Genomic DNA, 25,983 nt, shown 5'->3' with positions numbered 1-25,983 from the left:
GTATTTTTTTTTTCTTTCAGAACTTTGACAGTGTCATTCCACTGTCTCCTGGCTTGCATTTTCCCCCTGGCTATATAAAAATTTTTCTCTTCATCACTGGTTTTCAGTAATTCAACTATGATGTACGTAGCTGTGCAGTATGGTGTGTGTGTGTGTGAATCTTGTTTGTGCCTAGTTGAGCCTCTTGGATCTTAGAATTTATAGCATTCAACAAATTTGGAAAATATTCAATCATTATTTCTTCTCATTTCTTTTCCTGTCCTCTCCCCCGACTTCTCACCTTGAGACTCAAACTACACATGCTTGATATTGTCCCACAGGTCACTGGAAGTCTATTCATTTTTTTAGTCTTGTTTTTTCTGTTTCATTTTGGATCGTTTCTATTGCCATGTCTTAACATTCACTTCTCCTTTCACCCTATTTCCAAATCTGCTGTTAATCCCATTATATTTTTCATTTCTGATACTGTAGTTTTCATCTCTAGAAATTCCATTTGGTGCTTTTTATCTCCTAAATTCCTCTCTTCACTATGTTCATGTTTTAAAAATAATTGAATATGCATTTAATAGTTGTTTTAATGTCCTTGTTTGCTAATTCTATCATCCTTGTCATTTCTGAGACTGTGTCTCTTGACTGATTGTCTCACATTGTTCAACTTAACATATTTAGTAATTTTTGTTTGGATGTTGAACATTATGATAATTACATTACACATCCCACTACACATCGCTATTGTTTCTGTTTTAAATTGCCAAATCTATTTTAAATTAATTTAAAAATTAAAAATTAAAAATAGCGTATTTAATTAACAAATTAAAATACATGCATATTTGTTATTGTCATTCTTTCTTTTGTAGATCTAAATTTCTATCTGGCATCATTTTCTTTCTGCTCTAAGAACATTTAGACACTTCAATGTTGAGTGTCTAAAATGTTGTTGTCTTCCTTCAAAGAGTGTTGGGCTTTGCTTTGGTAGGCAGATAATTATAAAATAAAGACTTTTGGGGGCAAAAACTTTTTCAGGCAAATCAAACTTGTGGTTCAGTTTGACCCTTTGGAGACTTGTTTATAATCTTGGTTAGGGTGGGTCTAATGTAGCCCTTACTGTAGGAATAATTTAGGCCCACTGCTAAGGTGTGGCTCTTCTGGTTTCTCTAGTGAATGCTCTCGCGGATCTATAAGGACTCCTCATTCAGGTTAACCTGAACTCAAATGCCTCTGTATATTTTGCTTGGACCACACAAGGCTCCTAACTGCCCTGGTCCAGCTTTGCCTTTCTGTACTGTAGCCAGGGTGAGCCTTCAAACACCTAGGACTGGCCATGTCATCCCCCAGTTAAAACCCTTAGGAGACTTCCTGTCACCACTCGGGGGGGAAAAAAAGGCGGAGGGGACAGATACAATATTTAACCTTCACGATCTGTCTTATCTACCCCTCCACATCACATCTCATACTTGATAATCCACCAGCATCAAGCAACTTGCAGCCTCCAAACTCCCACGTGACTACAGACCTCTGTGCCTGCACCCAGGCTTTCCTTGTTGCACCACGAAGCACAGATGTGCCTCTGAGGAAGTTGAGTGTGTGCTGGCATTTCCAAACCATTTGGAGTGAGAAAGGATCAGATAAACGATGGGGATTAGAATTCGCAACCGGAGAGCCCGAAACATCTTCTCTCTCCCTGGATCACTCCCCTGGTGTTCATGGGTCCAGAGTCGTTTGCCTGTTACTGGAGAAGACCTTTGGTCAGCAGTGTAGCCATGGGTCCTCATTTGGCCCCTGCCAGTACACATCTGTGACTTGCTATCCAGAGACGTCTGTCCCCTAGGAGTTGGTGTGGGGGCCTGGGAAACAGCATTTTGACAAGCCCTCTGATTTTGATGTGTACCAAAGTGAGAGAACAGCCATTCTCTCTGTTACAGGCAAGGATTCTGGAGCTAGGCCTGGCTTCTGGTGCTAGCTCTCAGGTCACCTTGCCCTTCCTGGCCTTAGGGCCTTACTCTGTACAGTGGGATCATGCCTCCCTTGGAAGGTGGTAAAGGGTAGAGCCCAGGTCCAGCAGGCTTTCAACCCAGCCCACCCCTCCCTCTTCCCTTTTGACTCTTCCCAAGGCACATCTGCTCTGTCCCCCACGACTGTCTCTTCCCTATCAGGCGCTAGCAGGGGCCTCCTCGCCAGCTCCCAGGAAGCGGTCAACAGCAATCACTGCACAGACGCTTAATATATTCCGTGGGGCTGATGGGGTATCTTGCTTTGTGACCACACATGGACCGAGCTCATGCAGCAATTTAAGGAAACCAGGTTGACAATCCCACTCTGATAATGCAAGCAAAGGCCTGATCTAGGAGGGGATTGTAGGTGGGCCAGCCCCTATACCCGCTCCCTGTACTGGCGAGGAAGGGGAGAGCCGTTTCAGGCAGCGTGGGCCGTGTGCTCCCGCGCAGAGCTGGAACCCTCCCCGCCTGCTGCTGTTCCACTGCTTTGGAAAAAGCCATCCAATAAAATCAATATGACCTGTGGCGGGAGTTGACCTTCCCAGCCCTGGGGAAGGTTCCAGATGACTGGACAGGTTCCTGGCAAATCGGAATTTCTCCTGCACCCAGTGAGGACAGGTTTGGAGGTGAAAAAGCCATAAACCAGCGCGATCCCTTCAAAAAAAATGAGGCAATGTGCTCAAGCGATGCCGGCTGTGAAGCAGTCTTGAGGGGTGGCGAAAATGCTCTTCCTTGGAAGCCTCAGGGTTGCGAGTCACGCAGATGGCCAGGAAGTTACGGAGTGGGGGCGGGGGGCCTCATCACACAACCCTTGGACTCCAGGGAATTTTCCTTGAAGCAAACGATAATGAGGTGAAAAACTTGAGCGGTTTTGAAATTCAAGCACAAAGGTTGCCCCCACCCCCTCTCCCCTCTTCCCTCCCCGCTCCTCCTTTCCCCACCCTCACTGAGCCCAGGCACTTCCAGAGGGCACTTCCACGGGTCTACGAGGGTTACTGCCCAGCGGTTGATGCTTAATTCAGCCACCATGGAGGGCTGGCCATGGGGGTTGGGGGGCCATGGGGAACAGCGACAGAGGTGGATTTCACCCGAATGACGGCAGCGGCCGGCCACATGGCCATGACTCAGGTCCGGTTTCTCCCTCTCCGCCTCTTGCCTTGGATAAACTCCATGTAGGTAGCACCAGAGTGATTACCTGGCTGCCATTTGAAGGCGCCGTGACCTATAATGAGCCACTCAAACCATAAGTCAACATTTATCTGTAGGGAGCCACATTCTGCACATCCAGAAAAGGCGAATCTTCCAGATGAGAAGGACCTTGAAGATTCTCTACCCCGGTGGTTTCCAGCCTCACTGCTGAGTGCCACTTTTGATCTTTTCCCCACCAGCCCTCATGTTTTCAGACTGTGTCGCCCAAACTGCCTTCGTTAAGTAATAATTTGTTTTCCAATTGTTTAATTAATCAAAGACATAAATAACTGCCAACTCGAGCTTTTAATCAGTGTGGAGGGGAGAGACGCCAAAAGCTGATACTTATTAAGCACCTGCCACGCACCAGCCGCTGCCCCCGCACCCTCCACGCTGTCCTTCCACAACCCCTCCGTGCCAGGACATGGAGGGACAGAGAAGCATGTCTCCTTCTCCAAGGTCACACGGGCAGCCAGAGGCAAAGCCAGGACCAGCTCCTGAGTCTGCCCAATGCCAAAGGTCCACTCTTTCTATAGCTGGCTACCGCCTCTTGTCTTGCCACCCTGGGGTGATGCAATTCCAGCCCAAGGCAAAGGAAAGGCATTTATATCCGCCTGAAACACTGAAAATGCCTCCTGCATTGAGCCAAGACTCTTTCCACCACAGATGACAGAAGCCCGACTAAAATGGACTCGAATAAAACAAAGGATGTGGGGGCTGGTTGACTCACATAACTGGAGTCCAAGGTGGGTTAAGCTTCAGGCATGGTTGGATCCAGGAGTTCACACAGAGCTGTGCACTCTCCCCTCCATCCTGCTGTCGCTTGACTCTGGTTCTGCTTCTCTTTGCCCTGGTCTCCATTCTCCCCCACTTCAGATTTCCCCCTCCAAGTCCAGACATACATGCAACTGCCTCCATGATGGCTAAGATGCATCTTTCACACAACATGGCCACAACAGAACTCTTTCCCTGTCCCCAAACCTGTTTCTCCCCAACCTTCCTGCAGCCCAGGAGTAAAGCCACATTTCCCAGCTACTCAAGCCCCATTTGGAGTGGTCCTTCCTTCTCCTCTTTCTCCCACAGCCACATTCAATCCAGCAGTAGGCCCTGCCGGCTCCATCTCCACACCAGATCCCCAACCCTCCTCTTCCCTCCAACTCCCGGCTGCCCCACCCCTGATCTGGTCCCTCCATGACTGTGCCAGCCCTTCACAGTTCCTCCAGCCTGTGCGCTCACCCCGACACTCTCTTTCCACTCAGCAGCCAGAGCAAGGATTTCAAAATGAAACACAAAATCACTCACCTACCTAAACCTTCCCCCTTGCTTTTCACTGCACTTAAAACAAAACTGAAACTCCTTCCTGTGGCCACAGGAAGTGGTTGGACCCCTGCCCACCTTACCAGTGACTTTCTTTACCACTCCCCATCTTTCTCCACAGCCTCTATCAGCACTGGCCTTTCTGTCTCTCACAATGTGTCACCTCCCATTAACCTCGGGGTCTTGGCACCAGCTTTCCCTCCCTAGCTTTTACTTCACCTGGCTCCTTCTTGTCATTCATCTGAGTTCAAATGTCACGTCCTTAGGAATCCTGTCCTGACCACCCTGTCTAAAACCGGCTTCCAGCACATCAGCCTGTCGCCCCCAAGTATTTAGCACAGTGTGTCATTATCTTGTTTACTTGTTTGGTGCTTACTGTCTGTCTTCCCCCGTTAGAATGTAACCTCCAGGGGTCAGGGTGCCTGGCTGGTGGGCCAGCCGCTATACCCCAAGCTCAGGACCTGGGTCCCCCTGCATAGCCCACAGCCATGTTGAATGTTCAGCACATGGCCCTGTTAGGCAAATGGGTGGTTTCTCTGCAAAGCCTCAAGGATCTCATCTCTTTCTGGTTATGTATAGAGATCTTGCCAACTCTGCTGCCCTGTGGTAGAATATTCTGGGAAGTCAGCGTCTGGGGCCCCAGGTGAATGGTGCTTAAGACTGGACAGTGGTTTCTTTCCAGCCCCAGTGCAGCCAAAGACAGGTTCTCAGGGCCTCATCTGTGGACACTGTGAAGAAAAACACATTTCAGCCTCTGATTGTAAGTGGAACTAAATGTTTCTGAAGCCAGCACCTAAAGAAAGGCATGCCGATGGAAGAATTAAGCCTCGTTAGAGATGTTTTTGCCAGTAATGTGGCAGCTGAACAGCAGCCTTTTATGGGAGCTGTAGTCACTACTCAGCCAAGCAGAGACTCAAAGAAGGGGGGCAGGATGGCTCCCCCAGCATGCTCCTGTTGAACCTCTGGCTCTCTGCTCTCACTGGTCCCCTGCTTCCAGCTTCCACGGTTTTATGTCCAAATCCCTTTTCCTGGGAAAAATGCCCTCAAGGACTCACCTAAGGAGAGGAGCTTTCCACATTTCTTAGCTTCTAGAATTCCATTTTCTCAAAGACAGAAATCACTTTTCACCCAGAAATCTGGTTATTTGTATATGGGAGGTAGTCTTATATTAGACTAGAAGCTCCCGGCAAACATCAGTCTTGGGTCTGCCAAAGTCCTAGTATTGTGTACAAGGTATGGAAAGCCTGGATGACTGCCTGCTTATATGTACAGATGATAGGTATATGGATGGGTGGATGGATGGACGGATGGATGGCTGCCTGCTTATATGTACAGATGATAGGTATATGGACGGGTGGATGGATGGACGGATGGATGGCTGCCTGCTTATGTGTACAGATGATAGGTATATGGATGGGTGGATGGATGGATGGATGGATGGCTGCCTGCTTATATGTACAGATGACAGGTATATGGATGGGTGGATGGATGGACGGATGGATGGATGGATAGATGAGTGAATGGATGGATGGATGGCAGATTGAATGAATAAACAGATGATTGTTTGAATAAGTGGTTGGATAAGTAGTTGATTGGATGAATAGATGGTTGCTCACTGCCATTTTTATAGCTGTTCTTGATGACAACAAAGGTAAAAGGGTAATCACATCAGGTTAAATCATTGTATCCCAAACTGATTTCCACAAAATCCCCAGCCCATAAGATGTATCTTAAAATAAGTACTCATCCTTAAGTAGATTTGAGAAACGCTACATACTCTAGCCTCCTTATGGGGTGGTCACAATGCCCATTAGCATGTTAGCCCTGAGAATTCCTTCAAAGAGGGAATATGTTTGGCTCAAGGTATTTTGTTCCATGTTGCCTTCTTGTCTTCATAATGAGCTCATCACAGAGCATCCCTCATCCAAGGTCTTTTAAAGTGGTTAATATTCCAAGCAGGTGAATGAGATGGTGAAGACCCCAGGCTGGGCAGCTGGATGTCTGCTAAGTGGAGATCGGGCCTGGGCAAGAAGAAGGCACTAGATTCTGCCCATCTTCCTCCTTCCCTGTACCAAGCCTGGCAGGGGGAGGTGGCTGTCTCACTTTCCTGAGCTTTCACGACCCAAGACTGAGTCATCCCACTTTATCTTCCCTTTGTTACATTGGCAAGCATTCAGATGGTGCTAGCTGTAGCTATGACACAATGCCGCAATGATAAAATACTGCCTATTCTCCTTGGAACAAGAGGTCAGGAGGAATCTGATCATTTTTCCTAAAGAAATCATCTTGCATTTCAAGCTAAAGATTCTCCAACCTCTTCAGTGACTACAGAATACCAAAACTTAAGACGCAAAGACTTAGAAATGGAAGGAAAAGCCTACCTGTTGGCCCCTTCCCTACTCCCCACGAAGGTGGGGGGGGTGGTGGGCTGTATAGACCTTCTTGGGGCAGGGTCTACACTGCAGTTCCTGTTGGGGACCATTCCTGGTGAAAAAGTGAAGCTGGCTTCCCAGCTCTTTCTGCCTCCCCTTCAGAATGTTTCCCCTGCTTCCATCCCTCCTGACGCATGAACCTTCTACAGACTTCTGTAATGCCCCAGAGGCCTCAGCACACGCCACCCTTTCTGTCTAGCACGCCTTCCCTGCACCTGCAAGGCAACCTCTGGGCCTCCTCTGGAGTCAGCTCAGCCGCCCTGCAAAGCACAGTACCTCTCACCACCCTTGTCTGCTTCCCTCTTTCTTTCATGGAGTGGATTCCAATCTGGAGTTGTTACATCTATCTATTGCTTTCTCCTTGCAGACTACATAGTCACAGTGGACAGGCAGGGTTCACCATCCTCATCGGTCCCTGACACAGTGCCTGGCACATGCTGCATGCTTAGTAAAGATTCACTGAACTGCTGACTCACAAAGTGTGGCATTTTCAGGCATATTCGCAGGGCTCTATGTTTCACGTGGTGCCACCATCACCTCTCAGAAATCTACAACCCATAGTATCATCCAGGTCATTCATGAGGCTGGATGAAGTCTTTGGAGTGATAACCTATGTTTCTTCTTTCCTTCCTTCTGACCAGCCGTGGAGCTGGTAAATCTGAGCGTTTATTCCAAAAAGAATATTGCTTCTCTCTGAGAAAGAAAACACCTCTTGCCAGAGTCAAGATGAACAGCTAGAGCAGAATGCTGCTCTCGAGGCTTCCCTCTGAAATGCCCCAGCACGCAGCACGGGCTTCCAGTGACACCATCCAGAGTCCACTGCATTACCCTAGGAAGAGAAGGGCCACGCTGGGTTGTGGCCTCGGGGCCTGTGGTTGCAGATATTTTCATTCTATGGTTTAGACACTGAAGCCTCCTCCCACTCCTGTGACTGATTCCCACTGCCCAGTGGGTGACGTCACACTTGGAGAAGGCTGCTCTGTAATCAGACCCCTTTCGTGGGGCCGGCTGGAGACATTTCAGAATTCTCTCTTGCTACTTCAAAGCCTTGGGGCTCCCCTCACCCCTTCATTAATTAGAAAATAACAGAGGGAGGCAGTTACACAATTTCAACAGCAGAATCCTTTTCTGCTTGTGGCTTTGCTCTCACTCCTTGGAGAATCCATTGTTAGCTTCCAAAGACCCTAAAGCAACGAGCAGTTCCCTAACTTCCAGTAAAATCCTGCCCCAGGAAAAGGCTACCTTGTGTGTGTCTGACAGACAAGGGTGGTAGAGGAGCTGCGAACCATGATGCTTCTTCCGGCTGCCTCTGCTTTCTGCACTAGCCCCACATCCTACCATCAGCCACTCTGCAAGTCAGATTATTCTCTGGATACACAGTCCACAACTCTGAGCCTTTGCACATACTGCTTCCATTCCCAGAATGAGCTTCCACCCTTAGTGAACTCAAGGACTCCTGCACATCTACTAAAACCCAGTGTCAATATTCCCCTTCCAAGAAGCTTTCCCTGACTTTCCCAGCAGATTCTGGCATCCTTCTCTGGGCTTCCACAGCCCAACGTGCACAGCCCAAATTGTCCTCCAGTCCAGCAATGTGGCAAGATCATCTGTAGAACCCCTGCATCAGGCCACATCTTAGGGGTTCCTGGATCATCAAGGGCACTACCAGATCCTACTTCCCTCTGACCGTGCACAGCTTTTGGAGTTTTGGGTTTGAGACCTGGCTTTGGCACTGATTCCCTGCCCAACTCTAGGCAAGCTACTCCACTTCTTGGGCCCCTGAATTTTTTACCAATAAAATGAGGGACATGAACCTGCCTCACAGGACTGTGGTGGGGGTTGAGAGAAACTCTGAGTGTGGAAGTAAGGAAGACGGGGCACCTTCACATTTTTAATAATGAATCAAATAAGAGGCTGTTTATTCCTGCTCTCTCTCCCTTTCTTCCTGTTCTCTTCCCATCTCCTCTTATCCTTTCCACTCCCTGCATCAGACAAATGGGTTCTGTGGGAAAATTTCACCAGTCCACCAAGAGAAGCACCAATTTGAAACCCCCAAGTCACATGGCTGTAAGGGTTGAGCCTTCCTCTGGGTGAGGCTCTGCTGGAGTTAGCAACAGAGTCGCTGCACCATTTCACCACTCTGTTAAGACTCAATCGATCTCTCCAGCAAAACCTCCTGCAACAGCAAAACTGTGGCCAACAGATTATAAGAGGATTAATCACCCCTGCCCCCGCACTCCCACAGCATTTTGTACCTGCCTCCTTTAAGTACAGTTAATCAAACGATGCACAGAGGGCCTCCCCCGCCCCCAGGGTGACTTCGCTTTGTGCTATGACACCACTCAGGCGTTACCTCTGGGGGAACCTCTGCCAAGCCCCCTCTCCTGGGCACCTGCTGGGGGCCAGCCAAGCTCCTCTGCAACCCCCATTGTCACACTGTCTCACTGACCTTGTCTGTTAATGTCTCTGCACTCCTGGGGCTGTAGGAGTCCAGGTATAAGGGTGCTATGCTTGGAGACCAGTTTCACAGCTTCTCCAGGGCCACTTAGACCTACTCAAGAGAGTTGTATTGGAAAATTCAAGTCCAGGAACACTACTTTTCTTGAACCCCAGAGGCATTTACAGAAGAACTGAGCCTTCTGTGGAGAATATGAGGTACTTCATTGACCCTCTCTGAGCCTCAGTTTCCTCATCTGCTCAGTGAGGACCATGACTCTCTACCTCACAGGGTTCATATGAGCTGTTGTATGTAAAGCCCAAACACAGGGCCTGACCCCTCTGAAAGCTCAATGAATCTGAGAGAATCATGTCTCTGTTATCAAGACAAATGCAAATCCAAGCATTGTATGGGACAAAACAGGAGTCCCAGTGGGGGAAGAGAGAAAACTATTCTATTCTGGTGGATGAAGCACAGTAGCATTCAATTATCACCACCATTTTAAGGGGAATGAGGGAGGGATAAAGAGCTAAAGAAGTAGTTGCCCCTTGAGGGGGGAGTTTCCATAGCTCAGCCCCTCACTAACACTTGAGCTGGATTCCCCTCCAGTGGAAGGTTATCAGCAGGGTGCCCGTGGCAGCATTCACCCCATGTGACCAATGAGGAATCTGAAGACCAGAAAGGCCTGCCCTGAAAGGGAATGAAACCCTGACGCAGGCCACCATGCAGAAGGACCTTGAAAACACGGCGCTAAGTGAGAAAAGCCAGACACAAAACGCTACATCCCCTGTGAGTCCATTCAAAGGAAATGTCCAGAATGGGCAAATCCGTAGAGACAAAGCAGACAGAGACTGCTCAGGGCTAGAGGGAATGGGGGGATAGGGGATGATTGCTGAAGGGTATGGGGTTTCTTCTTTGAGGTGATGAAAATGTTCCAAAATGGACAGTGATGATGGTTACACAACTCTGTGAATGCATTAAGAACTTTTGAGTTCTACACTTCAAATAGTTGCATTGTGTGGAACGTAGATTATATCTCAATAAAGCCTTTTTAAAAAGAAAGATAGGCTGGGCGCGGTGGCTCACACCTGTAATCCAGCACTCTGGGAGGCTGAGGCAGGCAGATCAGCTGAGGTCAGGAGTTTGAGACTAGCCTGGCCAACATGGTAAAACCTGTCTCTACGAAAAATACAAAAATTAGCCAGGCGTGGTGGTGTGTGCCTGTAATCCCAGCTACTCAGGAGGCTGAGGCAGGAGAATCACTTGAATCGAGGAGGCGGAGGTTGCAGTGAGCTGAGATTGAGCCACTGAACTTCAGCCTGGGAGACAGAGTGAGACTCTGCCTCAAATAACTAAACAAACAAACAAACAAACAGAAAAGGAAGGGCATTAGCTCAAGGTCAAACAGGCAAAACGTCTCATAGGCAGGACTCAGCCCCGATCTGCCTACCCTCATTCACGCCCCCAGTGCCTGTCCTCCAGCTCCAGTCCCATTTCTTCAGCCTGCAGACTTCACAGACAACTCTCAGGTCTGAGGACTTGGAGAACCTCTATCCCGAGAACACAGCCCACCTCCCCATAGCTCTCACCCCACCGGGCCCTGTTTCCAAAAGTGTGAGTCGATGATCCGTTTCCTGATCACATCCACAGTCTGAGGCTGTGAGTTTCCAATGGATGGTACATTCTAGAAGCTCCCCCCCTCACCTCCGTGAGCACCAGTTTATCTGATCTGGCACAGACGACTATAAATAAACAGTTAGAGACTGCCCTGTCTGATGAGCCATTTTCTGAGATCATATGAACTTGCTTTTAAGTAGCAGCTTTTCACAGATCGGTTGCTATGAGGCACTTTATTAAAAACCACCCATTTGCAGCTAAAATCCAGCTTCAACCAAATCCAATTTTCGTATCTACTGCTTTTTTAGACATAATGATCAGGACATCGTTTCTGTTTCTATGGGAAAGAATGGATTCAAAGGGCTGTTTTTCTGTGTGTTTTCTCTTTCCTAACAGGCAGGTAGACTATGCATGTTTAAGGCTGCTGTGTGCCATGGCCCTGGAGACCTTCAATAGAGACCAAATATTTATGCTTTGTTAGCGCACACAGACTTCCCCGGTAATGTTGATTAGTGCTAGGGGCTTATCCAACCAAGGTCAGGGGCTTGTGCCCCCCTAAACTGGTCCCATTAGCTTCTCTTAGAAGTAAAGCTTCTGCTTCTTTGCCGCCTGGCTGCAGCCCACACACCAGCCCCTCTCCCGCTAACAAATATTACTGATCATGCTGGAGATTGAATGGGAGACATTGATGGGCTGATGGTGCTCTGTATTGGGGCCAAAACAAAGAACATGCTCTTTTCATAATGGGTCCTCCCCAGGATCTTTGTATCATTCAACCTTTTTAGAAGCCCAAAGGCAGCATGCGTGGTGGTGAGAGGCAGGGACTCAGCATCCCCCAGGGTGGACTCTTGCTGGGCTCAGGCAGCCCCTGGCTGGGTGATGGCGGGTATGGCTTTCGGAGACTCCATGGCTTCATCTCCACTGAGGGTGAGGGCAGACCTGTTTCAGAGGATCGGGGCAGGGGTAAACATGGGAACAGGCACAGAGCACCCAGCACAGTGTTTGGCACAGAATAGAGGCTCAATCCACAGCTGCCACATGGTGACGATAATGATTATTAATACATTTCCAAGGTGGCATATGTTTATTGAGTGTCTTTTCAGCGCTTCATTTTTCAGTCATCATTTGGTTGAATAATTTGCAATTCACTTTAAAATTCGTTAAGAGGGTAGGTCTCACGTTGAGTGTTCTTACCATAATAAAATGAAAAAGAACTGATTGGAGTTGGAAGCTATTTCTTGGAAGCCTTCTGTTTATCAAATCCTCCCTCTGATCTTTCTCCCCCATCTCCTGGTTTTGAATACACGCACACTCATTTAATAAATATTTGTAGAGACCTACTGTGCAACAAGCCTTGCAGGGAAAGGGGAATTTCAAAAGAGCAGGATCCAGACCATGCCCTGGGACACCCGGCAGCTCCTCAAAGAATCAGACAGAAACCGAATCCCAAGACCAAATATATATATAGCCGGAATGTACATTGAGCAGGTCCAGAGGAGGGGAAGGGGGGAAGGAAGGAGAGGGCCCTGCAGAAGAGCAAAGGCTTACACCATAGAGAAGAGTTGTCCATGGGGACAAGTGAGGGGACTGATGCATGGCAGGAGAAGCAGGCGACAAGAAGTCCGGGGGTGGAAATGGAGCTCAGATGTGAAAACTGGAGTTGGAGACCAGGGGGACACTGATCTGCAAATGATGAGAGGGGACGCTCAGCCAGGTAGTGTGGGCCACCAAAAAAGAGCTAGGCAGGAGCTCCACATGTAAGGGAACGAGGAGGAGGTACTAGGGAGGGCAGCATCCTGGGACAGGGATCCTTCCAGAGGGGACCCTAAACTCCATATGCAGAAGGTCAAGGGAGCTCTCCCTGGAGTCTTCATTGGCATATGCCAATTCCATTAATCACTCTGAGTTTTGCAAGGGTGGCTTGTGCTAGTCCTGATGTTTTCCTGTAGGGAGCCCTTACGGTTCTCTACACCCCTTCCTACCAAATCAGCCCCAGCACCTGGGCCACTTGCAACGGCCTTCTCCCAGAAAGTGGCCTCTGGACTTCAGTGTTTTGGGAAGGGGGTTGGAGGGATGATAGCTCACTACTTAAAAAAATTAAAAGACACAGCAATTGGGCTGAAATAAAACTCTCACCTCTGCCAACAACATCAAAGTAGAGATTAAAGGCTGATTTTAAGATTTAAAGGCACTGTGCTGATGGCTTTGGGTGGGACCCTGTTTCTGCAGAATTACTGGTAACAGCAATTCTAGAAACAGGTTATAATAACAGCAGTTACCAGAGATACACTATGTACTAAGGTCTCTGGATGATAAAGTGGATAGAAATAGCTCATTTCCATCCCCAAATTCACTAACAGAGAGAGCAGTTAGCCAGGGCAGACCATGGGTAATGATGCTCGGTTGTCTGTGAATTAATTTCTGGACAGTACTGCCAGGAGCTAATGCATTTTTCAGTGAAGAGGAGTTTCAAGAAATCTTAATGCTAGTGTGGATTGGTTAATCATTATATTTACATCATCTCGGTGGGGTGAGGGGCCAGCTGGGGTTAATGGACATTTTGGAAGATGTGAGAACACAGCCTTGGCAGGAGAGAGATAGGAAGCCATCCATTCCACCTCGGGGCTGACAAACTCTGCCTGTCCTCGGGACTGCTGAATTGCTGCGCGGTCATTTCGGAATTAAAGATGCATCTACTTTCTGATTAGCAGAGTTCAGCTTCTTTTGTGAAACTTCTCAAACAGTTTTATTCCCTGGTTACCTTCACATTTATTCTCAAATCTCTACTCCGTGGAGAGGTTGGTGTCAGGGCAGAATTGACCCAGAAGCTTACTGTTAACGTGATTTATCGATAGTAGTGTGAGATTGTATACAAATTTGGCTTATCATTTTGATGCATTGGCCATACTTGATGATAAGGTGTGCATTACTATAAAAATAAACTTATTGTGGCTCCTGAGTGCCTTTTTTCCCCCTTTTGGCTGCACAGCATTCCCGGGAAATGATTAATAAGATGTTTCATTTAAGTACCAAGCAATCCAGAAACCGAGCAGGAACACAGGGACCTGGATGCAGGAAAGCTTGAAATTAACAGGCAGCCATAGAAAGTATAAGATTAATTTCATTTTCTTTTCTTATCTTATGCTCCCTTTTATGTCTTTCCCTATGTAAAGGGGGAGATTAATTAATCCAGAAATGATCTTTTTGTTGGCAATTTTATATTATGTTTGACTACTTAATAGAAATCTGAGCTACAGCGACGCAGGATGCAGAAAGCGTATCCCGAAGGAGGAGAGGGAGAAGTCATTTTGAGCACAGGAGGCAGATTTCACAGCCAGTTTCAAAGCTGGGAACAGGAAGGGTAAAGCAAACACTACAAGGCATTCATTCATTCATCTATTCATTCATTCCACAGACATTTTCCCACAACGGCCACAGAGCCAGGCTGGGGAGCCTCCCTCATTCAGCCTGCTCCTTTGGGCTGCACCTGATCAAATTTTTAGGGTGATTTGGAACCAAAATGAAATTCAGTACAATTCAGTACATATTTATTGAGCAGCAGCCATATGTTCAGCATCATCCCGGCTGCGTGGGGAATATCAAAAGGGGGGGACATGGTGGCTGTCACCAAGGATCTCGCATCTAATTGGGGAGATAAGATACACACACACAATACAAGGCAATTATGGTAATAGCGTGCATTTAAATACCACTCTCCTGTTTACCCACATTTCATATCAGCCTCTCTACATTGTTGGAACCTCTCAACAACTTGGGGAGGGAGGAGGGCAGATATGATGAGTCTCATTTTGCAAATGAGGGATCCGAGGCTCAGCGGGGTCGGGAGACTGGCCTCAAATCACCCAGCCATAAATGACAGCCCAGGATGCCAGCCAGGGTCGCAGGCTCCCAGCCTGTGGTGTCTTTCAACTAATCAGCTACACTGATTAAATGCCCGGTGGGGGTGGGTGGGGGGCAGCTGCCGGGGCTGGAGAGCTGGCCCTAGCCAGGCCTCCAAGGGCTCCTTTCTGGGGAAGCACAGGTCACGTCAACCTTGCTTTGAATCCTGCCCCAGTTTTCCACCAAGGTCCCCGATGGCAGCAATGAAGGAGAGCCTCCTTCTCTTATCAACTTACTCCTATAAGAATCCTATTCCACCCAGAGGGAAAAGAATAGGCAGTGAGTCCACTCAGGTCATCTTGAAGGTAACCCAGGGAATAGGCGGCTGACTCAAGAACCCTGGACATCACAGATTGGTACTGATCACACGCAGGCCACCATTTTAACATTAGGGCCAGCATCAATTTTAGGGTACCATGTCAACAAGGGCACAGATGATGTCAGAACCCAGCTGTCCCCAAAACCCTGGCACAGGACAGAGCAAGCTGGGGCACACAGTGGGCACTACAGATGAGAACCTGAAGGAATGAGCCAGGCCCGCCCTGGCTCTCCAAAGGGTGGCCTTCTCGGGCGCTCAGCCCAATTTTGCTCAATTTCTCCTCTTGCCTCTTGTGCTAAGTTAGAAGGACAGATGACATCATTCCTCCTCAGACCCATTAACCACATGGATCGATGGCAAGAAATAAAATTTGGATTTTTCAAAAATCTCCACAGCAGATGGCCCCAGGAGACCAATTGCAACAAGATTCCTAATTAAATATAATTAAATAAGCATTAAGAGAGAGACTGATGTTCCCCTCTCCACATTACACCACTCCGTGCCAAAGAGTACAAAATTGAGAACGTCATTGTCTGCAGAAAAGCCACAAAGATCATTCAGCTCCGGCCTCTGGTGACCGAGCTGGGAAAACTGAGACCAGAGGAGCTAAAAATTCAACCAAGATCTGCAGTGATGTAGGGCTGACGACCAAAAGCCGACTGAGAAAACTGACTCGTGCACAAGTGCCCATTTTGGGGTCATGCTGTTAGCATCTAAAAGGCCCAGACACTTGCATGCTGGGCGGCCTTGGGCAAGTTCCTTTACGTCTCTGGCCCTCTTTTCTTTCTTTCTTTCTTTCTTTTTTTTTTTTTTTAAACTGAGTCCGCTCTGTCACCCAGGCTGGAGTGCAGTGGTGTGATCCCGGCTCACTGCAACCTGAGCCTCCCAGGTTCAATCAATTGTCCTGACTCAGCCTCCTAAGTAGCATGCCACCACGCCTGCTAATTTTTGCATTTTTAGTAGAGATGGGGTTTCATCATGTTGTCCAGGCTAGTCTCAAACCCCTAACCTCAGGTGATTCGCCCATTTTGGCCTCCCAAAGTGCTGGGATTACAGGTCTGTGCTTCTTTTCTTCTTCTAGATCAGTGCCTTATAACAGAGGTATAATGTGAATCACATCCATAATTTTTTATTTCCTTGACACATTTTCAAAAAGTAAAAACAAATGGATACTAAATCAAAAGAATACAATTTTCATTATACATTTTATATAACCCAAATCCCAGCAGGTAATCAATATAAAAGTTATTAATTGAGTAGTTGACACTTTTCTTTTTCACCTTAAGTCTGAAATCTGGTGAGTGTTTGACATTTACAACTTGTCTCTGTATGGACTGGCCACATTTCAAGTGCAGTAGTGAATGGTGACCACACTGGCCAGTGCAGGCCCAGAAGATGGGCCTGAGAGTCTCTCACAGGTTGTTGTGAGTTGGGTTTTTTTTGTTTTTCTTTTTTTAAATGAACACAATGTGGCTGGGCATGGTAGCTGAGGCCTATAATCCCAGCCCTTTGGAAGGCGAAGGTGGGTGGCTTGCTTGAGCCCAGGAGTTGGACCAGCCTGGGCAACATGGGGAGACCCCATCTCTACAAAACTACAAAAAATACAAAAAAATTTAGCCAGGCGTGGTGGCATGTGCCTGTGGTCCCAGCTACCCAGGAGGCTGAGGTGGGAAGATTGCTTGAGCCCTTACAAAGGCAGAGGCTGCAGTGAGTGGAGATTGCACCACTGCATTCCAGCCAGGTCAACAGAGTGAGACTCTGTCTCAAAAATAATAATAAAACAAAATAAATAATTAAGAAAATAAACATGATGTGAAATGTGCTTAGCAGCATCCCCACGTGTCATTAGCACCCAGTAAATATTAGCTGCGATGATTATCAGAAAGCCAATGTCCAAAGAATTCATCCAGAAAGCATGACAGTCCATGGCTCCTATTTATCAAATTTTCTCTTTCAATTCCCTTCCACAAACACAGCCCCGAACAGAGCGACTGTCGGGGGAGGGATTTCTTTAGTCTCCGGGTAAAGCTATTAAAAACAAATGGTGGCTTCTCGAGCTCGCCCTTAAAGCAGTCGGTGGATCCCAAGATGAAAATTCAACTGCAGCCAAATTGTGTTATAAATGGTTTTGCTCCACCTGGGGTCTGGACGCCGGGCAGATGTAATCCCCTCTCCTGGGCATACACTGATGGAAACCCCGCCTCACTGCATCAGCCAAAGCCTTTAAATCAGCCGTTATTCCCGGCCTGACATGAGAGTTACAACAGGGTTTTACAGGCCCTCTGCAGGGCTCTCTAAATTTTGTGACCGTAGCTTCCTAAGGCTTGTTCTTACCCAGCAATCCAAATAAAAATAGTGCTATTGATCACAAAGGCATCAATAATGTCAGCCTTAAAGCTACTTGTGCACATTTCTAATTGTCCTGTCCTTTTTATGTCTTTAAATATTACCATAAGCATCTTAGAGATTCACTACCTCTGGTTGGGAGGAAGGAAATCACCCCCCTTCTCAGTCCCAGGCATTGGAAAGCAATAGGGAGGAAAACTCCCATGCTAGGAATAATTGTGAAGTCCCTTTTTGTAAAAAAGAAAACAAAACACTGGCTCCCATGTTAAGCTTGGCATTATAGCTCATCAGGAAATGCCGCCCAATTATGCCTAATTTCTCATTGTTTTCCCAACCGGTTTGCGTCCTAGCAATTACGCTTCGTTCGCAGTAAGAGAAAAGTAAAATGCCCAGCTGGTAGACTGATCAGAAAGCCGACAGCCAATAAATTAATCAAGAAATAAGGAATGAATGCCGTGTTTGATGTTTGCAAATCACACATGTGGATCTCCAGATGTTTGGACTTAATTTTTACAGCCATAAAAACCAAGAAAGAGGAAACTGGGAGTGACTCCAGCAGCTAAGCAAATCCTCCCCGGCAAAGCGACTGCTCGGCTCCCTCTGGAATCTTCTTCTCACTTTAGGTATACTGCCAAGAGAAAAGAGCACCCCCCACAAACCCCTAAGAGCCTTAGGCATGAACCTTTCTGGAGTCCATGCAAGTGTGTGCAGTGTGGAAGAAAATTATCGGCTCCAAAATTCAACAAGAAAGCCACAAAATCAAAATTAATAAATGCTTCATTAAATGCCTGCCGACTATAGCAGTGCAGCCTCCTCACTGCTTGCTGGGTGCAGTACTGATGATGTAGTCGTAATAAAAACTGCATTACGTTGGAGAAAACGGCTGCAAGAATGCCTAAGGATGCCTATTGGTTGTGGGGTAAATCACAGGCAATTGCAACTTTGATGAATTACCTGCCGCCAGATAATTTAAGAAGCAAAATCATTAAACTCCTTCCAAATATTTTTACTGCAAATGAATTATAGTTAGTGTGGGGGTATTTTAATTCGTTTGATATGATGGGGAGCAAGGCTGCCAAATGAAAGACCCCCCTGGACCTAACAGGAGGCTCAAGGTGTGTGCAGGCTTAGGGCACCCTTCAGGTGCCCCCCTTGGCTGGGGGCCCGTTCCCTCACACAGGTAGCTCAGGTAGCCCTAGTCATCTGCAGGGATCCAGCGGCTGTGCTCTGGTAAAGGCCAGCAGAACATGTCCAGTCTCCAAAGGGGACGGACACAAACATCTTTGGCATTCATGTCACGCTTCAAAGGCCAGAGTCCCCTGCTCCCCTCTCCTGCAATGAGCCACCCATTTCTGCCGCTGCTCTCCTGCGTGTCCACGGCTGAGGGTGCGAGCTGGTAATTACATGCTCGCTTAGGCAGGGACGCTTCCAAGCAGCGCTGGAGAGCTGATTAACCACCTGGTTTGTGGGCACAATTCGAAGGGGCACCTGGGAGGCAGCCACAATGACTCGCAGCACGGTCGCCAGGCGGACGTGTGCACAAGGGAAAAAAATACTCCCGTGTCAGGACAGCTCCACGCTCTGCCTTCCCAAGGGCTCGCCCACTCAGCCAAAGGCCCTGGCACTTTGAAGTTTCCCTGTGGACATGAAGGCACCCTGGAAAGGGCTGTGGGAGCAACAGTTCCATGAATTGTCACCAGGGTGATTTTGCGCCCCCTCATCCAGAAGCATTTGGCAATGCCTGGAGACATTTTCGGTTGTCTCAACCGGAGAAGGGACTGCTCAGTGGGTGGGAGCAGGAAGGCTGTTAAACCTCCTATGATGCACAGGTCAGTCCGCACCACCCCAGTGACTCAGTCCCAAAGATCCGTCCCCAAATGTCAGTCACACATCAGTTGAGAAACCCTGACTTAGAGAACCATCCAGACCCAAGCAGCCTACCTCTTGAAGGGTCTTTCCTGGGGACTACTTACGACTCAGGAGGGCCAGAGAACTGAAGTTGGGGGCCCTGACAGTACACCCAGGTCTCCAGGATGGAGAAGAAACTGTGTGGGGTCTCTTGGGTTACAGAAAACCTACTATTTTCAGCAGCCCTTGGAGCTGGATGCATTTTTGATGGAATCAGACCTCAAATGAGGTTGTGAATCACCAGCTTCAAAAAGAAAGAGCTCTCCCGTTATACCCATAAATTAAAGACGAGGCACCTTAGTGCCGTCCTCAGGAGCCTCAAACCTCCAACGATGGGTTCCCCGTCTTTTCTCTCTGTGTGAGCAATGTTCCGTCCTTTCATGTAGATTTCCCTTTTAAGGAGAGTTAGTTCTGTCTGGGGCCAGTTTAGATTATTCTTTCAAATAAAAGAACATCAGAAAAGATTAATCATAGCCCCAAATGGAAAGGGACGAAGCCGTAGCCTGTCATGACCTTCTCGTTTCCTTCATGATAGCCTGCCTAGCCTTGGAGGGAGGCTGGGGCTGCAGTGGGTGGTGGTTTTTTCCAAGTGGCCCTCAGCTCTGAACCCCACTCACTGCAGCGGCTGTGATAACTTCTTGGATTTATGAATAAAGTGGCAACCTTAAAAGTATTAGTTTGGAGTTTCACAATGGAAGTAGTGATGATCAACACATTCAGTCACTATGCGATCAGACATACTTTGGGGGCTGTTGGTGGAATTGCCTTGTGTTGGCAAAGGTATGAGATTAGCACTCTGAAAACAACAATGACTAATTCCTCTGTTCCTGGGAGCAGGGTAGATATTAACTCTATTTTGCAGGAGATGAAACTAACATAAAAAGGTTAGGCAAGGTTTGCCCGGCTCCACAGGGAACTGGCCCTGGAGTGGAAATTAGGACCCCAATGTTTCGGGCACAAAAGAAGGGATCAAACCTTCATCCACGTGATAAATTACAGCTTGAAAAATCCCTTCATCAGTGCTCAGGCCTGAGAGCACCCCATAACCACTGATTCGAATGGAAATAAGGATGGAGAAGAGAGGAGAGGGCTGCAGAGGGGAGGGTGAGGGTGGGGAGGGCCCGGATTCCCAGCAGGCATGAGAACGTGGGAGCTGCACTGAGAATTTCCCCTGATGCGAACCTCCAGCTTTTTTCCAGTTCCAAACACCCTCCTTGTAAACAGGAGGAACTGAAAAACATCTTTGGAAGCAAAGCCCTATTGGCCAATTCCAGGGCTCACAGCTCGGCTGCCAGGTGCAAGGAAAAGCCACGACGGATGATTCTTAATGGTGGGAGCGGAGTTCTGAAAAATGACCCTTTGCTTTCTTCCATAACTTTTCAGGAAACACTGCACAATTATCCTTCTCTTTCCTTGCTTAAAAGTTGAACTGAGCCATTATCCTCAGCAAACGAACACAGGAACAGAAAACCAAATGCCGGATGTTCTCACTTGTAAATGGGAGCTGAACAATGAGAACACATGGACACAGGGAGGGGTACAAGACACACTGGGGCCTGTGTCGGGGGATGGTGGGGGGAAGCATCACAATAAACAACTAATGCATGTGGGGTTTAATACCTAGGTGAGGGGTTGACAGGTGCAGCAAATCACTATGGCACACATTTACCCATGTAACAAACCTGCACACCCTGCACATGGATCCCGAAACTTAAAATTAAAAAAAAAAAAATTGAACTGAAATTAATTTTTTAAAAAACAAGCTGGTTATAAAAGAAAACCATAATGTCCCACCAGTGGGTAATTTCTTCTTGATTAAAGATGGGGGCTGTTGATAAAGCTGATGCCCACTAACCTCATAACAAATGGAGATCCATGTCTCATGCTCTTTTATGACTTGAGCCTCGTCTGGATGGGTTTTCTATGCAAGGAGGGAACATTTTAGGATGTGATTTTTCTCGTAAGACAATGGAACAAAGTAAACAGGAGTGGGGTCACTGGGAATTGGGGGGTGCGGGTGGGTACCATGGATGAAGGTGGGTACCATGGTGGATCAGGCTGGCAAAACCCAAAACCTCTGATGAAACTTAACAGACAAACAGACATCACATGGAATGAGGCAGTACAAGTATACAATGACAACTCTGATGAATTGTTGCCAAAAAAAGTCAAATATGAACATCATCAAACTTCTAGATCTTACTGAGAGCTAGCTACAGGTTTGCAGGACACACAGGGGACAGAGAAACATATCAAAAGACACCATGCCATTGGCAAAATCGAGATTATGGCAAGGGCTACAGGATGGGTGATATGGTTTCCAACAGAAAAATAAGAAAATAAAAAAGGGAATGGAGATTCACTAAAGATTTCCAAAACCAAATCAACCAAATGCAATGTGTGGATCTTTGGATCTTAATTTGAACAAAGTATTTATGAGGCCATCAATGGAATTGCAACATTTACTGGGTGTTATATGATATTTAAAAATGACTGTTCGCTTTTGAGGCACAGTAATGGTATTACATTATAGTGAATGACTTGCAAATGAAATGATAGAATGTGTTTACTTTAAAACAGTGGTGGGGAGAGAATATGGGAATTCAATGAAACAAGATTGGCATGTTGATAACTGTTTAAGCTGGGAGATGGGTACATGAGAGTTTACTATACGATTCTATTTTTCATAGACTCAAACATTTCTGCAATGAAATATGGGAATTTGATGAAACAAGATTGGCATGTTGATAACTGTGGAAGCTGGGAGATGGATACATAAATTTCTGCAATGAATAATTAAAAGAAGAAAAGGCATCTAGAAATGGCTGGATAGAGAGACCAGCATCTATTCTCCAGTGACTGACTGCTATAGACACCAAACTTCTCAAATGTCTGCAGGGGGCAAGTAACAGAAACAGGGATAGAGCAGTCAACAGTTCCAATAGGGCCCTGCCTTTGTGAAATTCAGTCTAGTGGGAGACGCAGACAATAATCAAATAGTCACACAAACATATGACTGCACACTGATGTGTGTTAGAAAGGTAAAATAGACAAAGCACACAATAGCATGGCCTAACCCAGTTTGGGGTTCAGGGAAGGTGTCATTAGTCATTGGTGCAACCCTCCAAATATCTCAGTTCTCTCTTCTTCCGAGTACAAGGTGGGACTGAACTTCCTGGCCCCTGTGGTCAATGTGGCCTGTGACTAGTTTTGGTGAGAGTGAGAGAGACATAAGAGTCATTCCTGGTGAGCATTAATCCCCTGTGTGAAACCTGCCAGAGACTTTTTTTTCCCTCTACCACTGCCTATTGACAGTCCAGGCAGTGGCTGGTCCATGGACGAGGTTCTGGAGCAAAGATGCAAAAGTATCATGGTGGCAGATCCCCTAGCCACCCGACAGGGGACATGTGGCAGGGGTGGAAAATATGTTCTGATGGTTTAAAGCCACTGGAAGTTTGAGGTTGTTCATTACTGCAAGTCAACTAAGCTTGTGCTGACTGATACAGAGGGCTTCCCTGAAGACGTGATTTTGGAGCTGAGACTTACAGGGTAGGTAGGAATTAGCCAAGGGTGATTAGAGTCATAGGGGATGAAAGGAAAGGACATTTCCAAAAGCAGAATCTCAATGAACATAAATGATGATAAAAAAATATTCACGCCCACCCCCCCTTGCCATGTGCTCAGCACTCTTCTAAGGACTTCATATTAATTCCTCACAACTCTTGAGAGGGGATTATTATTATTGTCAGCACCATTTGGCACATGAGCAGTGAGACCAGGCAGTCCGGCTCCAGAGTCTTTGCCCTTAGCTCTGAGTCACACTGCCCTGTGTCAGATTCCAGGACAAGGAGAAGGGCACTCTAGAGGCTCTAGTATAGCTGAAGGAGAAGCCACAGAATGGGGTGGCTCAAAGACAGGCCAGAGAACTCAAAGGCCTGAGTACCAGGAACTCTCAAGGATGCTGACCTATGAAGACAGGGATGCTAGGAGAGTGAAAGGATCAACTTCCTGAACAGATTCTCTTTCATAACTAAATCACATACAAATGACAGAGGAGTCATATCCAGACCTGTAAGGAACTATTACCAGTCAAGAGAAAATACAAACACCCAATATAAAAATGGGCAAAAGACTTGAACAGGCACACTTCACAAAAAGATGTCCAAATAATAAGCACATGAAAAGAGGCTCAACCTAATTAGCCATCAGATAAATCCAAATTAAAAGCACAGTAAAATACTCTACACACTCACAAAAAGATGTCCAAATAACAAGCACATGAAAAGAGGCTCAACCTAATTAGCCATCAGATAAATCCAAATTAAAAGCACAGTAAAATACTCTACACACCCACAAAAAGATGTCCAAATAATAAGCACATGAAAAGAGGCTCAACCTAATTAACCATCAGATAAATCCAAATTAAAAGCACAGTAAAATACTCTACACACCCAGAGAATGGAAAAGCTAAGGAAACAAAAATAAAACAAACACAAGACCCCCAGACAATGGCACATAATCCAAGGTCATAGAACAGCAAGAATTCTCATACACTGAGCTGGGAATGTGGACTAGGACCACTGCTTTGGAAAACTGGTAGTATCTATAGAAACTGAACCTACACAGACCCCATAACACAGAAAATCTGCTTCTGTCCAACAGTGGTGTATACATGGACAAGAATGTTCATACATGTGCTGTTTGTAGTAGCCACCAAAAAGGAAACAACTCAAATATCCATCAACAGCAAAATAGATAAATAAATTATAGCATATTCATAAATAGAATATTGTACAACAAAAATAACAACAGAGCTATACCCACACACAACTACATGGTTGTGTCTCACTTTAAAAAGTTATGCAAAAGGAGCAAGATGCAACAGAATAAAATCTGAGTTACTCCATTTAAAGACAATTCAAATGCAGGTAAAATGAGATAATAATGTGAGATGTCAAAACAGTGGTTCTCTTGCTGGGGGTGAGGGAGGCACAGTTTCTGAGATGGGACAAGGAAGCAACTTCTTGATCTGGGTTGAGGTTCCACAGAAGTGTGCTATATGACCATTTTTATTTTATTTTAAAAATTTTTATAGCTTTAGGGGATAAAAGTGCAGTCGTTACCTCCATATACTGCATGGCAGTGAAGTCTGGGCTTTCAGTGTACCCGAATCACCCGAAGAGTGAACTTTGTACCCCATAGGTAACTTATCAACACTCAACCCTCTCCCACTGACCCAAATCTCATCTTGAATTGTAGCTCACATGATCTGCATGTGTCATGGGAGGGACCAAGTGGGAGGCAACTGAATCATGGTAGTGGATTTTTCCCTTTCTTGTGACAGTGAGTAAGTCTCACTCAATCTGATGGTTCTACAAAGGGCAGTTCCCTTGCACATGCCCTCTTGCCTGCTGCCATGTAAGACCTGCCTTTGCTCCTCCTTTGCCTTCTGCCATGATTATGAGGCCTCCCCAGCCAAGTGGAACTGTGAGTCTATTAAACCTCTTTTTCTTTATAAATTACCCAGTCTTTGGTATTTCTTTATTAGCTGAGTGAGAACAGACTAATACACCCACCCTCCCACCTGCTGGAGTCTCTAGTGTCTATTGCCCTACTCTGTATGCCCATGTGTACCCACTGTTTAGCCCCCACTTAGAAGTGAGAACATGCAGTGACTTGGCTTTCTGCTTCTGACTCATTGCACTTAGGTAATGGCCTCCCATTCCATCCATGACTTCGTGACAATTCTTTGAACCCTTTTTCAGTGTGATATTACAGTTTAGTTTGGAAAAGAAATCACTCTAGCTGCCAAGTACAAAAGGATGAGGATAGGGCACAGGGTAGAGTGGGAGCAGGGAGACCATTTTGGAAGCTGTGACAGTTGTCAGGTGAGAGGCAAGGTTGGCCTGGACCCAAGATGGCAAGGGGGATGTGGAGTGCATGTGTATCCTGACCAGACCAGACGAACCAATCACAACACTCAGGTTTATGCGTGCTGAACAACCTTGTCCTTGTTGTTTCAAAGGATATCTCATTTTTTACCTAGGTGATCTGGCCTTTAAGTAAAGGTTAGCCACCTCCTGATTTCACCAATCAGAGGAGAATCATTTCAGGTGATTTTAAAATAGGGACGCACACCCCTAGTGAGACAAGAACTGCAAAGAAATCTGGAGCTGTTTTTAGGAATAATCATATTGTTAGCAATAATGTTGGTATGTTATTTTTAAATAGATTGATAGGTAGATATGGCTGATAAGCAATTTTTAAAATTATTTTCAGACTAAGAGAGGAAAAAAAATGCCAATATAAAATCAAAGCAGGGCCAGGCACAGTGGCTCATGCCTATAATCCCAGCACTTTGGAAGGCCGAAGAGGGCAGATCACCTGAAGTCAGGAGTTCGAGACCAGCCTGGCCAACATGGTAAAACCCCATCTCTACTAAAAATACAAAAATTAGCCAGGCATGGTGGTGGGTGCCTGCAATCCCAGCTACTCAGGAGGCTGAGGCAGGAGAATCACTTGAAC

At 46.6% G+C, this 25,983-nt stretch overlaps 1 long non-coding RNA gene across 1 annotated transcript in view; it reads right to left on the bottom strand.

Moving 5' to 3' along the window:
* Window positions 1–845: 845 nt before the first annotated feature.
* Window positions 846–25,983, bottom strand: part of LOC141407946 (uncharacterized) — a 41,885-nt gene continuing 16,747 nt past the window's right edge. The window contains exon 2 of the long non-coding RNA XR_012419580.1: window positions 846–2,825. This is a non-coding gene — a long non-coding RNA (uncharacterized lncRNA). The remainder of the gene's footprint in view (window positions 2,826–25,983) is intronic.

This window comes from Macaca fascicularis, chromosome 10 (assembly GCF_037993035.2).
Source record: "Macaca fascicularis isolate 582-1 chromosome 10, T2T-MFA8v1.1".
Classification (NCBI taxonomy): domain Eukaryota; kingdom Metazoa; phylum Chordata; class Mammalia; order Primates; family Cercopithecidae; genus Macaca; species Macaca fascicularis.
Note: the sequence above shows the minus strand (reverse complement) of the source record. Positions and strands in the feature narration are given on the sequence as shown.